General features: G+C 36.4%; 1 protein-coding gene across 1 annotated transcript in view; it reads right to left on the reverse strand.

Annotated features, from left to right (window-relative positions):
* Positions 1-16,611, reverse strand: part of TRPC6 (transient receptor potential cation channel subfamily C member 6) — a 104,748-nt gene that overhangs the window by 40,741 nt on the left and 47,396 nt on the right. The window lies entirely within an intron of this gene.

Below are 16,611 nucleotides of genomic sequence, written 5' to 3' on the forward strand. Positions count from 1 at the left end.
GGTATGAAAAAAAAAAAAAAATCAGATCTCAAGTTCATTGTTTAAATATATATTTAAATACAAAGATGATCTGAAGAACAGTGGTAACATGCGAAGACGGCCCCTGTCCAGAGACAGCCAGTATCAACAGCACAAGGCAGTGAAAATAGCCCACATCTGCTCAGATGGTAGAAGGAGTCCCAGAGACTCCACATGAGCCTAAGGTGCGTTCAGGTGGCTTTTCTGAAAGCCACCATCCCCTCAGGATGTCATTCACCCTAAGTTCTTTATTTGGTCTATTTTGGTGCTAAGTCACAGCTCAGAGCAAAGACAAGTAATGGCATGAAAGGAGTCAGCAGTTGCAGAATGAGGGATGAGGGATTGCACAGGACAGCAAGGCACACAAAGATGGAAACTCTAAATTCCCTTCTGCCTCAGAAAAGTAGGCAGGCTGCCTTCACTTGCTCTTATTACTCTTATCCCCATCACTACTTCAGCAACTATCTAACTTACATTTTGGATCTAGTTGCTCCTCTTCACCCTGCTGATGTTTTTCTGACATCTAAAATTGAATGCTCAGTCATAAATTGAATTTGTACATGGTAAAAGCATATTGACGACACTGTATGACATCTATTATTCTCCATCTCTACCATCCTTTTCATTATTACAGTTCATAACCTTGATATCCTATTCAGTCCTCCACTCAGTGTCTTGCCAACAAATTCTGCCAATTCTTGCTTCATGATAGCTCTGAAATGTCCATTCTTCTACTACTGAAACCCTCAGCCATTCCTCATGTCTCATATTAGTTATTAATCACTTAGTAATTAATTATTGAAACATAAAATGAACTGTATCAAAGCTAAGTTTGCTGAGGAATGCTACAAAATATGCTACATTATCTTTAACAAGAAGAAAATCTAATTCATGACTCTTATTATCTCAGTCAAATAAGATCCCAATCTTCGATAGAAATTCATTTGTAAATAATTTTCTCTCCTAGAATTGCTCTGTTAAACTACATAATATTCACAACTTCATCTTTTCTCTTTTTGAATGGTAGCTTAATGATTCTTTACACACATATGCTCAAATACACTTCACTATTTTCAGTACTTTCCACAAAATAATAACCATGAGCAATTTTATTCATTACTTACTAATGAATATGATTTTAAGTATTTAAATGACAGTAAAAAAATCAGTCCTTTGTGACTCAAAACATCTTCATAAAAAGTAACATTAGAAGATATTATTTCTTCTATATTGTTTATATTTAACTTTAATATAAACTTCCTTTTTGCCTCTCGGCCTCTCAGTTCCAGAGATATAGTCCTCTGCAGCATTGGGAATGCTTCGAATTGCCATAGTCTTAAATCTAAAATGACAATTTTTTTTTGCAAGATAATCACAGGTATGGAATGTGGAATATATCGAAATTGACAACTGTAACATTGCTCAATATGCAGACAGTATTAATACTGTGATATAATGGCAAGTTTACAGCCTTAGTTCAGACTATGTCTATCATTTCATGATATGGAATAAAGTTAGATCTCATTCTCTTCTATTCCTCAAGATCTCTACAAAGGCTGTCTCAGTTACTGTGGGTTCGAAGCATATGAGAGAGCATGGACATATGCTAATATAAATAAATAAGTTATATGGCTAGTCTAATTTTTTCCATTCATCTTTCCAGATATTTTAAATTTAAAATATATATATATGTTGAAAACACAGTCCTCGGAGAGGTTTCATAGAAAACATGAAAACCAAAAGAAATAAAATGTTACTGGCACTGGTGAAAATATTAGTGTCAAAAACTGTAATTCATTAGTCTTTTGGTATGCCTACAAGTGTGTTAAATTGGACAAGGGATGAAATGGTAGAAAGGAATGATCACAGGAGAGAAAGCAGATGGCAGACTGCCCAGTTTTGAAAGTTATACCTTAAAGGACTGTAACGTGGTTCTGAAAATCTTCAAGCATGGAATATGGGAGTGTATTGGTAAGGTGAAAACCAACTGGTAGACAGGAAAGAGAAGAAAGTTAAAGACAAGTGAGGGTGGAAAAATGAGAAAGAAGGTAAGGGAAAATTTTAAAACCTCTTGGGTTTTAAGATTTATGCACTGAATAACTCTTAAGAGATGGCCATACAAAGACCATAGGGAGACAAGTTCCCTAACTTCCACAACAGAAGTGTAAGTCCTCTCAAAAATAAGACTGAAATACCCCAGTTAAGTTAATCCTACAGCCAAGGGTTTTAATCGGGCTATATGTTTCTTAAATTTTATAGCTTTCTGAAGAAAAGAGGCTCACTGTAATGATCATAAAATTCTGATAAAAAATGTTTATTTGATCCTGATCAACCGATCAGAGCTGATTTTCATTCACCATTGCCTTTGCATATCCAAATTGTGAAATGCTTGGAAAAAAACCACATTTTTATAGTGAAATTAATTAGAACTGAAGTAAAACAAAACAATACACAGTGTAGTTACATATCTTGTAAAAGCATGCTTCTACCAAGTTTAATTAAACACTTTTTTTAGAGCTTAACTGATAAAAAATAAAGTTTCTCTAATGTAGAAGAACAAATTTATTAAAAACGGATACAAAAACTTTGACTGTATTGCTTTTAAGACTCTTTACAAATGTGATGCCATGGGAGATCACTGCATTGTGAATTACTGCTCTTTCTTAGGAGATATTTAGAAAAACATGTATATCTGGGTTGGTCAACTGTCAGTAAGATATAGAAATGTTTTTCTAATTATTCTTTTATTCTCCTGCACTGTTAATGAATTATCATATTGTTCCTTTGATGCATACTGCTTTGCTCTTTTTCTATTCTATAGTTGAGTGTATAAATGCAATAACATAGTAAACATGATAGCCCTAAACGTAACAGTAAAGCATGATTTGGTCAGAAACAGCATTTGCAATGAAATACAGATAAGAAAGGTGACATCTGAAGTAATTACTTTAAAAACGAATACTTTTGAGGTGTTTTATTCAGTTTAGGAAAATATAGCAAGCTTACAAGATTCAACACATATATACAGGAAATCTAGGATAAGTATAAAAAGCATATAGCTTTTTTTCTCAGCTAGACTTCCACAGTTCATAGGATTTGTATTTATTACTAATACAAAAGTTTGCTTTCAAAATGAATTTACACATAGAACTAAATATCGTCCTGCTGGTATTTAAATATTTTGTTTTGTCTGAAAGAAATGGAAATGTTTCTCTACTAACAATTTGGAAAAACTATTTATTACAAAATATCAATAACCTACAGTAATTATTATATGTAATCTTTACATGTAGTTATAAATGTGCTTCCATCATTTAGATACTTGATACTATATAGTCAACCTCTTATTTGACTTACATTTAATTTGTGTTTCATTTTCCTACTTCTTTCACATTAGAAGCTATAGTGCTGCTTGGATTCTACAGGGCTAAGCAAGTTTGGGTAGCAAAAGGTGAGAACATCCATCTCTATCTGGGAAGCCACTGTGTGATTTAGCTCCTGACTTGAATAAACTCTTACAATCAGATTTTTTCAGCGTATCAGTTGCTCAGTTTTTCTTAAACTTTTTTATTGTCAAATGTAGGCACTATCATAATAACAAAATGCAAATTATATTATTTGAACGAACGGTACTTCTTTTCAGACTTTGCTATGGAGTCAGAAAACTCTAACTGAAATGCAGCAGCAGGACGTGTCCTTTATAGCAGGTTAATCACATAATGTAAGTTCAAGTTCCCAGTCCTATTGATGAAATTGAAGTAAAAAATTCTATTATATCCCAATCAGCTCTGAAACTATGCAGTATTAAGTCCCTTACATAGTTCCTTAGTCTGCTCAATAAAAGCCATGATAGGTGCTAATATTTTCTCAGCACAAGTTTTGCAGCTGACTCAACTGGCAGCAGAAGCACACAATTGGTAACGTAACCACTGTCTATTATTCATTGATCTTTAATCTACTTCTTACATTGTAGTGGTTTAAACCCGGCCAGCAGCCAAACACCACACAGCCACTCGCTCACCCTCCCCCAACCCTGGGAATGGGGGAGAAAATTGGAGGGATAAGGGTAACGAGACTTGTAGGTTGAGATAAAAACAATTTAATAATTGAAATTAAATAAAATTAAATTAATAATGATAATAATTTTAGTAAAAATAGAAAATACAAGTGAGTAATGCACAATGTGATTGCTCACCACACACCAACCAATGCCCAGATTGTTCCCGGCTAGCATTTCCAGAGAAGTGAGAATCCCAAAACCACAATCCTGGAAGCGACATTGAGCTCCCTGATCAACCCTTGTCTATATACTGAGCATGATGTCACATGATATGGAACATCTCATTGGCCAATTTGATGTGTTGCTCTGGCTCTGCTCCCTCCCAGCTTCTTGTGTACCTGTGTTCTAACAGAACATGAGAAGTTGAAAAGTCCTTGATTTCTTAGCAACAACTTAAAACATCATTGTACCAGGACATTCATTTAGCTAAGGAAAGGCTGTGAAAGATTTGAATTAACACAAATTTATCAACATATCAGCTGCTACAAGTGTCTTTATCATACTTCTACTAACTCTCAGTATGGCTACTGCAATATCCCTCTCCATGGCCAATTCAGACTTTAAGATGTAATGACCATCTTCCAAAAAAAGTCACTGAAGGACCTCTGACCTCAGAATTCCCCAGAGCATCCGTACTCCCTCTACCTTATTTCACCCCAATTCATCCTAAAAAACCCAATCCACCATGTTTTAAGAAATATTGTTTTTCTCCAACCAGTATCATGCGTCTAACTCCCTCAATTCTCAGGCCATCAGTTTCTCTCCCATTCCTTCCATATGTGCTGCAACTGTACATGAAAGGTCCTCCTGCTATTATCTACTACCCAAAAAGTCATGCTGCATCTCCTACATAGCATGGGAAGTGTTCACAAAGAGTAAGTTCAGTTTAATAAAGTTAATCTCTCCAACTCCTACAATCAGTAAAGGCAAACAAACACCATGAGACCAGGATTCAGAGCAGGAACACCATGTCTTTGTAGATTATGGACCGTGCATACAATGGTTAGCATCATTAACGTAACATTAGCTATGTTATGTTTATGTTAGCCTAAGATAAATAGCCTAAATACACATCTGCTCAACTCATAATAACACAACTCTACTGCTTATTCTTATCCTTCTGTCTCTCTTTTGTCAGAAACATTAAGATAATACATATGCATGCAAAAATGGGATTAGGAAAGCTAAAGTTCAGCTGTAGTTAAAAGTAGCAAAGGATGTCAAGACCAGCAAAAACTGTTACACCTGAAAGTACACTAGAAGCAAAAGGAAGACTAAGGAATTTCATGTGGACCCACTGTTCAACAGACTGGTAGACCCAGTGACCAAGGACGGAGGTGAGATTGAGGTACTCAATGCTTTCTTTGCCTCAGTTTTCACCAGTAAGGTCTTCCCCCACACTTCAAAGGCCCACAGCAGAGGGAAGTGTCACCTACATTCAATCAAGACTGACCTGGGCTACAATTAAGCCAGCCGGACACAAAATGCTGAACCATACACGGGTACAGAGGGAGCAGGTAGATGTCATTGCAAGGCTGCTCTCTATCACCTTTTGAAGTGCATAGCAACCAGGGTATTTTTATTCATAGGAAACAGGTTTTCTAACTTTCTTTGCTCCTCATGGGCTTCTCAGTTTTGAATAAACTATTCACTGAATTGCAGTAGCACAACAATCTGAAATGCAGAAACCATCATACTGAGCAGTATGCTGGCAAATTCCATATCTATCTTGAACCGCTTCTTCATATGTGCAGCAATCATTTGCTACTAAACATCATTTAAATAATTTATAGTGAACTTATTTGAACAGACAATAAATTCAGCCCATTAAAAAAATTAAAAATTCCTTCAAAAAAAATAAGATGCCTTCAGTGGACATTCAGATCTTGTTTAAACTAAGTGACAATAATAACATCATTGATTTAAATTACATATCTTTATGCACCCTGTAAAACTAATCCAGTATAAAATTATTTTGCTAGCATTTAATCTTTATACAAGGAAACAAACCCTTCAGCAGGATCATGGTCATTTTTTTTTTCCTGAGAAGTTAACAACTTCAGTTAACCAGCCAAAAACTGCAGTTGATTAAACACTTTCTCCTTTATTTTTCAAATAATAGAAAGTGATTATATTTTTATTTCAGTAATACATTCAGTATGATTTATCAAAACAGAGAGTCATCATTGCTAGTGAAGAATACTTAGAATTAGCTTGTTTGTCCAGTACCATTTCCTCTTTCCTTGCCTGTATTTGGAAGAAAATCATTGCTTAAATAGGAGATTAAGTACATACATTCCCTAGACAGTAGCTCATCTTCTGAAGTAGAACTTATTACAGGATGAAATAGCAGATTTTTGCATTGTTTGCTGGACTATAGCATGTGTCTGATGCAGAGCTCTAGAATCTTAGTGTGATCCATTCTCCCTACATCAATATATCTTATAAGTAAATTTCCTACTTTGCCCATTTGCAATTACAGTTAATTAAAGTTAAGAGTCTGTAATTAAAACTGGTTCTTGCAGCACAAGACTATAAATATGTTTAATTGTAACAGAGAAGGCAAACTCTCCTGCTTTATTATTTCTGCTTAATTAGATACACACAGCAAATATTGATTCAAGCATTTTTTAAGAAGAGTATAAGATACTTAATTGCCTGCAAGAGCAGGGAAAGGAATTTGATGATCCAGAAAAGTATGTTCCGTCCTGTTATGTTCTGGTGTTCTTACATTTATTTCACCATTACTAAGGTCTTTTCAGTCCATTTTTTATCAAAAAGATTCCCATGCTAGCACCTATTGTCACAAATTCTGGCCATATAAGTCTTAAAACACTTGAAATCTCAACCTTCCCAGACTACTGAATAACTATTGGTTTCCACAGATTATTAATGCACTTTGGGGCAAATGAGGTCTAAATGACTGTACTCACTACTTAAGAGCCAGCATGGCCAAGCCTGGAATACTGTCATCATTTTGGATATCATATTACAGGAAGGAGTTCTACAAGATAAGAAATTAAATGCAAGAGAGCAGAAGGGGTCACACAGTCTCTACTGTATTTTTCACTTTAAGCATAATAAGGTTGATTTTGTGAATTATATAGGGTGGTATTCCACTTACCTCACTTCTACCATAAGAACAATAGGATTCCAGTATATATTAGTCATCTCGATCTACTCTGTAGATAAAGGAGAGAGAATTCTCCTATCTACCTTTAATATTTATTTTAGGATAGCATAAATTTTCATGTGGAGCATTTATATTTGTCCATTGTTTAAAAAAGAAACCTAGCTGACTATGTGAGATTAAGGCCTCCTTTAATGTATATAATTTGGTAGGTAGACAACAGAAGGAAGATGCAGTTAAACCTCTTACAAGTAGAGATACCATCTCAAACATTTCTCATTACAATATTAGACTCCATCTTAACGGAAATTGCTGTCTTGCTGGAATTTTATTTTCTCTCACTTAATCCCACTGAAAAACTAATCTAGAATTTTATTTTTCTAGCAGCTAGAAATATTAATCTAATATTCACTCTAATTGAATAATGGCCAATTTATATCTACTTGGATTTATTTAGGAACCAGAATTGTATTTCAAATTGAGTAGCACTTTGACCTGACAATGGTTACCTGCAACACATGAACACATAGCAATCATATCCCACTCTCAATCTTCATTTTGCTGAGCTAAATCAACCTCATCTCATTTCCTGCTATGTCCATGCAGTCAAATCTGCCACAGAACAAAAACCCACTCAAGTACACCCTCCTAAACTATACAGTTAACCTATGTGTCAGTGTCTGCAGTAAAATGATTAGTAATCATTTTGCGGTAAAGTTTACGTCTTTGGCTATCTCTCTGGTGCATTTACATCCAAGAAATTGTTTAGGCATTATGGATTCCTCTGTGAGACAGAGATGAGTCTTCTACCTCGGCTGACTTTCCTTAATCAGGTGTCAGACAGTGAGTGTCTGATTTATAAACTGAAAGAACTGCGCTGAAAGATCCAACTCCAACCCTCAACTCCATTTGAGGACACAGACTTTCATTAGGAAGAGCTGTGGAGCTGGGAAGGTTTGGGCATGGGAAACAACTATGAGCATCCACAGCATTATAAACCAAAGTAAAAAGCTTTTTAGGAGAGTCTGCAATAGCTGCTAGAGGCTGAACGAGCTTGCATAGTGACAGAATAGCCTCCTCTTCTTTTTCCTTTACTTATGTAAAAGGGTTTATTATACTCTAAACTTACTGTGTAAGAGTACTCTGTTAATTCATTTAAACTTGAGGTTTGGCTTGCCTTCAAAAGTTTATTACCTCTGGAAGAAGACTATACAAATTCTTAGGAAATTAGAACATATAAACTCACAAAATCTAATGATGCTTCTGTCTTCATGACCATGCTTTAGTAAAAGACACCACACTGGAGTTCCTTACTTGCATATATTACAGAAAAAACAGACAGAATGCCAGTAGTTCTCATGAAGAGAAAATAAATATGTACTCATGTGTACTGCCAGCAATGCACATCTATAGGCTGAAAGCATGGCAAGGAAAAAAGGGCACTGAGACTGCTGGCAGCATCCTAAAGAAAAATATTAAAGTCATAGAGGTAAATACTCTCAGAGCAAAGTAAACGGAGAACATAGAGTTACAATGCCACACTGGCTTAATCACAAAATCCTTAGTCTCCTGAAGTTCAAGAATTTTTAAAATTGTCCAATTACTAAGTGTGACAATAGTATCCACTGCTTGTTGAAACTTAACTAAGCAGCTGAAACAATCACCTCTAAAACACCTCTGTGGGTGAGCAATGTAAACTAAATCAATCGATTTCAAATGTAATTCTCATATGCTGTTGGTAAACTGTCAATAATTAGCAATTATCTAGGAGATCAGATAAGAAGTAATACCAAGTAAGACCATCAACACTAAACAACCAAGAATAAATTATCTTGAAACAATCTAATTTCATTCTGTGACAGAATAAAAAGCCCTGTGAACCAGCTGGGACCCATGTATATGTGTTACAGGTCTTTAGTAAGGCTTTTGCTGCTGTCATGCATGACAGTCTAACAAGCAAAGAGGATGAATGAAATTATGAAGAGTGAGCACAGTTGGTTGAAAAACTGTAGTTATCAATCCAAGGTTATAAAGATAATTTTCTCAGAAAAAAAACTGTCTTAGATCTGGTGCTATTTAATATATTCATTAAATATGATGGATGGTGGAATAGAAACTCCATGTTTTACATTTGCATAGTAACTTAGTCTGAGAGGAATTGAAAACGGGAGGAAAGCAAGGCTAACATTTTGATTGGGCCTGACAAGAAGTGATCTGAGATAAATGCTATGCAATTTGAAAGCAAGAAGTAGAAGATTTTCCACCTAAATAAGAATAAGCAAGCACACATTAAAAGATGGGAATGGCCTAGGTTAGTTTGGAAGGGGTAGGTATGCAGTAATTTTGGTAAACTTGTGGTGACACAGGCCCTGCACTTTGAGAGCAATACAGACGAACTGCAATTAATCTAGAGAATGACTACAGAGATGATCAAAGGTCTGGAGGACATGAAATAAACTACAAGTAGGTTTCATTTAATCTAGACAAGACTGAAGGAAGGTAAATAGTGTTCAAAGCAATGGTGTAAGAGGAAGGGAACAATTTGTCTCTATTCAGGTCTGGGATTGGTAGGAAACCTGTAGCTCCAAAGTTCCTAAAACTTGATGGTGAGAAAATATTTCAGAAGAAAGAGGATTATTTGGATGTTCTATTCTTCTACTCTTCTTTATCATATACCTATTTAAAAAACATAACAATGTATGTAGTACATAATAATATATGTTATATAATTTGCGAAGCATATTTTATAAAATATTGATAGTTATAAAATATTGATAGTTATAAAATATATAGCAACATATAGCAATATAGCAATATAGCAATAATATATACTTAGTCTACTCAGAGATAGGATGTGATCTTAGACAGACACATCATCTGAACTTCTATGCAATGCCATGCTACAGGACAGAAAGTGATAGGCTGTAGAGAGGAAAATTATATTAAAATTCTAAATGTAAAGACAGTGAACATCTGGGATCAAACATTTGAAAAAAACTTGGGGTTTCCAACACCAGAGATCTTAAAGAACAGCTGAGATAAACAGGTGTTAGGAATGGCTAGGGAACAGCTGACTTTGGTGGAGAGGAATTGGTAAAGATGTCTGTGTCTCTCCAAGCCCTACTGTCTACAATTTGATGCTGCAAATTATTAACAGGGACATCTGTCTTATGAGAGAAGACAAACCCCTCAGATCATGTTATTCAGTAGTCATGTTTCTGCAGTTCTCCATTATCAGTCAGTCATTAAAGCCTACGATAGTCCCACATCCAAAGCACGTGCATGCAGCTATCACAGGCTACGACTCTCTCAGGAAACTAGTAACAAACTACAGACCACAACAACTCCCTGATTTGAATCTGATTGTCAAAGATAGAGCCTGTACAAACTGAAGATATGCTAAGTGCTGAGGGTTGATAAAGGCCCGTTGTGCAGGCCTTGACACCGAGTCAGGGCGCTGGTTATTACTGTTTCCAGGTCTGAGCTCAGCATAGCACGCACTGGGGAGTTTGCAGGGCAACCACCCACAGAGCATCAGAAAAGCATTTATCTTTTACAGGTAGCAAGAGGCTTCTTTTGCTGGTGTTTTCTAACTGGAATGATTTTTGATCATTCCTTGATATACTTAATGATAATAGGAAAGACATCTCAGTAATATCCAGTTTGGTATGAGGATCCACGGTTCCCCCATAACCCTTAGAAGCTGGTGCTAAATTATAAATGGGCTAGAGCTGAAGTGCTCTGTAAATAACAAGCCAAAACCAGCTGTGGACATTTACAATACAATTGCCAAATAATCAGTGACAGTGACTGCATTAGAAGCAAGAAAAACCTATAATGAACATCCCTTAAGTATTCCATTTTGCAGCACTTGAAAGGTACAAGTAAGATTATTTCTACTCATGTGGTATTGCTTTTTCCTTTTTTTTAATCAGAAGATGCAGACCTAACACCAAATATGTAACTTGTCATCTTTAAGACTGTTATTTGAAATGGTGGTTAAAACCGATGTGTCTTCTGGGACTGCACTGGAGGCACTTCTGAGACCTGGCCTGTCATAGATTTTTATTTACATACTTCTGGGAAGCATTTTCTCCAAGCTGACTGATTATGTTGTGCAAATGCTTTAGTACAGAAGAGGTTAAAAACAACTTAATTTTAGAGAATATTTCCTCATCCACAGATTGGTGAGAAGTTCACATCTGTTGATGTCAACCTGAAAGGGTAATGGTCTGACATATTCTTCAGGAAATAGCAAAAGATGTTTCTCTATCCCTGGAAGGTAGTTCACTGGCTATTTAATAGCTGATGGAAAGAAAGCACACAACATAGGGCAAACAACAGTTTCCCAGGCTCCTCTTTTCATTTGTCATTGTCCCTAATTTTTACCCTGCTCTTTCACTCCAGCAATAAAGCCAGTGGCTTATTATCGATGATGCAGCTGCCCACCACTGGAACAGGAGTGACAAGTAAATAGAAGAGGTTAAGGAAAGAATTAGGAAAAGAATATCTGGAGAAAAATCATCCAAGTAGGAAAGGCAACTTGAAAAATTATAACTGCATCTGCTTAAAGGAGATTTATCAGAAGCAACAAATAAAAGGTTAGATCACTCTGATTACTTGAAGCTTTTAATTGGGCAAATGGGATTTAAATTCTTTCCTAAGAATAAAAAAGGAGAGAAGGAAGTGTTTTACCAGCTCAGAACCTTTTACATACCATACTTGCAAGGCAAAAAAAAAAAGACAGATTAAACAGCATAGGATGGTAAGGCAGGACAGATGACACTAAGATAGGGGTTGAGACTGTCTAGTATGGAGTGTCAAAAGATAGTTTTTTATTTTTATCATCCTTTTATTTGGGGGCTAGTGTAATTTTAAGGTTTAGAAGACGACTATGGAACTGGGTTTTGTAGGTCTTCAGATCCTGTTGTACTTGAGCACATGCATAATTTCATGCTGGCTGCTGAAAACTTCTGACAATTAGCCTTTAATATAAGCTTTGAAGTCTAATTTTAGGGTCATTACTGAAAAACTGAATTGCTGTTTTCCAGTACTTGATCTTGCTCAGAATGGCATCTAGCTATGTCTGCAAAATTAGTTCCTTGATATCTAATACATACCTGCTCAAACATTTTCCCTCAACTGTAAAAAAATGCTGAAAGCATTCACTCTTTAAAACAACACTTTAAGTGCAACTGCCTAGTTTCACAGATTATTTGATCTGTGTGCTACTCTGAGGTTGTTTAAAGCCAGGAAGCATTTTTGTTCCAGTTTCTTGCAGAAGGTGGCAAAGAATACCGGTGTACGCCCACCAGAGGGAACTCCTTACTAAGCTTAGCATTTGATAACACCATCATTTTCCTCAAGACCCAACTTGCAAATAAAAAATGTATAGCTCCATATTCCTTACATGTTTTCCAGGAAGTACCTTTTGGTGTCTACTGCATAACTTTGTTACATACTTTACCCTTCTGGAAACAGATCATCCAAAATTTATTGGTTTCAGCAATAGTAAAACAAAGATCAAAAAGTCTTAATAATTCAAATTGAAGCTAGCATTTTAGCTACAAGACTGGAAAAAAAAGTAAAGTTAGAAGCAAATGAAATACAAAGTATGACTTTAGCTTAATTGTAACAGCTGGCTACTTTGCTAATTTGTGTTTCTCATATGGAATACCTGAAGTACATCACAGCCTTCATTGCCATGTGTTTATAGAGCTATCCCACTTCCAGCATATTCCAAGGGATATGCTAAATTCTGTATCTATTCCTACATTCTCATGCATCTCAAAATGGCTATGCAATTCTACAATTCTGGAGGTATCTATATGCCTTAAACTTAAGCAATTTGTATAGGTCTATCTGAGCTTGCACATTTTGCAAAATTGAATGTCATGTGCCTTGTTCACTCAGTTACCAAGCAGTGTCTAACTTGGTCACTGCAGTTCATGGTCCTTTCTGAGGCTTCTTCTGTTAGTGATGGAAACTATTTCTCCTTTTGGAGATTCAGTCTTCTGGTCAAGTGCTTTCTGTCCAGTTCAAGCCACAACTTTTACAGAGCTATTAATACTGTACAGTATATGCACTATGCAAGCAGTCTGCTGTGCTCACTCCCTTTGGCAAGTTACCTCATGCCTAGATGACTATCAGTAGTTGCTGCTATCATTAAGACTACTGTAGGCAACAATTGCTAGGTGACTGTCTGCCTCAAGCAATCTTCCCCTTTCCATTAATTATCACTGGAGTTTCTGTGTTAATTAGCTACTGCAGTTAGCAATCTAAAAATTCAAGGTCTGACTTTATCAGAGATGGCAATTTAGGATTAATTTGTTTATCCAGATATGAGCCCACTGAAAAGGTCTATCTAGTTCATATTAGACCCACCACTGAAACTTCCATAACTCTCCTAATGTCACTTCTTTCTGTTACTATTCTATCATTATTACTATCATATGACTCTTCTTGATGAATTTTAGACTAAATCACTAAAGCTAACAGGTCATGTTTTTCAAAATGAAGCTAAAACTTTGTCCAGTTACAACGATGCGATCAATATAATGGCTGTAACACAAACACAGCTGGCTGTCTGTGACAAACATGCCTCTATAAACAAAACATTATTACATTAGTAATGAAGTAGATGTCAACAAGATAGCCCTTGTTATTTTCTCAGAGTTCCTTAGATACAAAGTGACAAGCAGTTCAAATAAAAGCAAAACCCCCTTCTCATATAGATCTCTGGAATGTTATGCTAGTGCGTAGTATGTGCTTTAGTGCTGTGTCCCACTGGTTATAAATAAAAGCACCTAAAATAGAGCGTGGATACTTGTAGCAATGCTAAAACAGGACACAAACAAAGCAAACTTCTATTATGCACAAGCAACTTGGCCTTGGTACTCCTCTGTTGGAAACTCTCTCTGAAGATTCTAAGTCTTTCAAACTGTCTTTCAAACTATAAATTACAGACAAGGTTCAGTGTTTCAGCACTCCAAATCTGGTGACACAAAATGTTGATCCCATAGAGATGAAGGGGCAAATAATTATTATTTTTTTAGCTTCAAAAGGATTAAAATTATTTTTTATTCAACTAAAGAGGTTAATTTCTATACTGTCATAATTTATACAGTGCAGCAGTTTTGCTAACTGCTTAGTAAATTAGGTCAGGATGTTGTTTCATGTCCATTCTTGCAGAATCACTCTCAGCCCTCTGCTCTGCTTTGGCTGATCATTGCTACTGTCACACCATGTTATTTGTTATTCTGACATAAGTACTGGGGCATCTCCAGGTTGACCCCAATCAAAGAGCTTATCTAAATGAAAATTAACATTTCTGAAAAAAAAAAAAAAAAAAAAAAAGACGAAGAAAAAAAAAAAATGCTTACTCTAAACCCAGCTCTCCAACCCAGTTTATACAGATGCAAACACTTGTGCTGGCCCATGGTAGGAGGTAGTAAGGGCAGGAACCAGCAGCAGGGAGTGAGGAGAGAGGGAGACTTGATTCTTGTGGTGAGAGTGGTTGTTAAAGTCACCCCAAAGCATATGGAAATCTATAGACTAATGCTACTTAATAAACATCTACAGTAAAACTGGTCTGTGCCACAAAGACCACTGTCTACCAAGTTGCATAGTATGACTTCATTGTTTCCTTGTGCTCTCCCTCTGTCCATTGCACCACCCTGCTTTGCTTCATATTGTATTTACATTGTGAGCTCCTCTAGTCATAACAGTAGGCTATGATGTAAAAAATAGTTTCCTTTTCAATCCACATTTTGTATTCACTCATCAAATGAACAGATAAATTATCTATCTATGATGATGATCAAGTGACTAGTTAGATGATCTAGAAGATGGGTGGAAAGCAGAATCAATATAACTTCATGTGGATTTTCTCTATCAAGCTCTGTGTTGTGATTGCCCATATCATAACCATATAAACAGAACCTGGGCACATTATTCATATTTCAATCAGTTATAGTGGTCCTTTAGCTGATCTGCATTAAACGCAACTACATCATAGTTTTAGTGAATACTAAACAGAAAACAGGTTGAAACCTATGGGTCCAGAAAGATCAAGTTATTTTCTTGGCATTTAATCCTTTACTTCCGCTTACTGTCTACAGATCACAAATGGGATTCCCTGCCCCCAGGACTGCTCACGCACAACTCTCTTACTCCAACCTCTGAGTCATCATAAGGAACTATTGAACTTTTGCTACTGAGAATCCAAGAGAATGGTCGGGAGTCTAGAAAGCGTAAAGCCCCGTTTACACACATACATATACACACACCTTCCCTCTAGAGAGCATATGCTTATGAAGTGACAGAACATATTTAAAACTATTTGGCGATGTAGCATTGCGCTTCTATAGTGTGTATTTTCCTTCTGCCATGTCTTCTTTGATTTTGACCACACATAGGCATGTTTTTAAACAGCACTTTGAGGAAAAGGTGATGACTTATACTGCCTGTTCTCCCTCTTTTTTTCCAAAAATAAATACAAGCAGAGCCTATAACTCTTCTCTGAAAAGGAAACTGAAGAAAATACAACAGTAATTAAATTCACAGATACCTGGTCCAAAACAAGCAAAAGGAGGTGCTCCTTTACACTGTGCAGTTAGGATATGGAACCTGTCACACAATGCTATGGATGCTAAAAGTTAACAATAGGTTCAAGAGGCAACTAGACAAAGTAAGCAAACACAAATTATGGAATGGTTTGGGTTGGAAGGAACCTTAAAGATCATCTAGTTCCAACCCCCCTGCCACGGGCAGGGACACCTTCCACTAGACCAGGTTGCTCAAAGCCCCATCCAACATGGTCCTGAACCCTTCCAGGGAGGGGGCAGCCACAGCTTCTCTGGGCAACCTGTGCCAGTGCCTCACCGCCCTCACAGGAAAGAACTCCTTCCTTACATCTAATCTAAATCTACCTCCTTTCAGTTTAAAGCCATTATCCCTTGTCCTATCAAGACGCACCCTTGGAAAAAGTCCACTGCTGGTATTAAATACCAAGTTTCTGAAGTCTCTGAGAAGTAAACTGCAGGAAGCTAGGCAAGTATGGCTTCTTGTCTCTACTATGATCATAGCCTTTTTTAGGCATTGCTTTTGGCCCACTGTTGGAGACGGGATACTGTAAGGTATGTAATTTACCAATTTATATATATTTTTTATACATACAGACATGTACATACCTAATCATATATATAATTGTATGTCTGACTCAAAAGATTTTCCTGAACCACAGGTAGAACTGAGGAGAAGTACTAGTTTGTCTTTTGAGTCCTTTACACTGGGCACAAAGATTCAGAAAAGGTACTTCCATACCTGTAGCTGTTTCCATAGCCCATAGCAGACTCCAACTGCTTTTGTTATAATCTGATCTGATCCCCATGGCAGTCAAGAG

Source organism: Tyto alba, unplaced genomic scaffold (genome assembly GCF_018691265.1).
Source record: "Tyto alba isolate M040663 unplaced genomic scaffold, T.alba_DEE_v4.0 Super-Scaffold_2, whole genome shotgun sequence".
Taxonomy (NCBI): domain Eukaryota; kingdom Metazoa; phylum Chordata; class Aves; order Strigiformes; family Tytonidae; genus Tyto; species Tyto alba.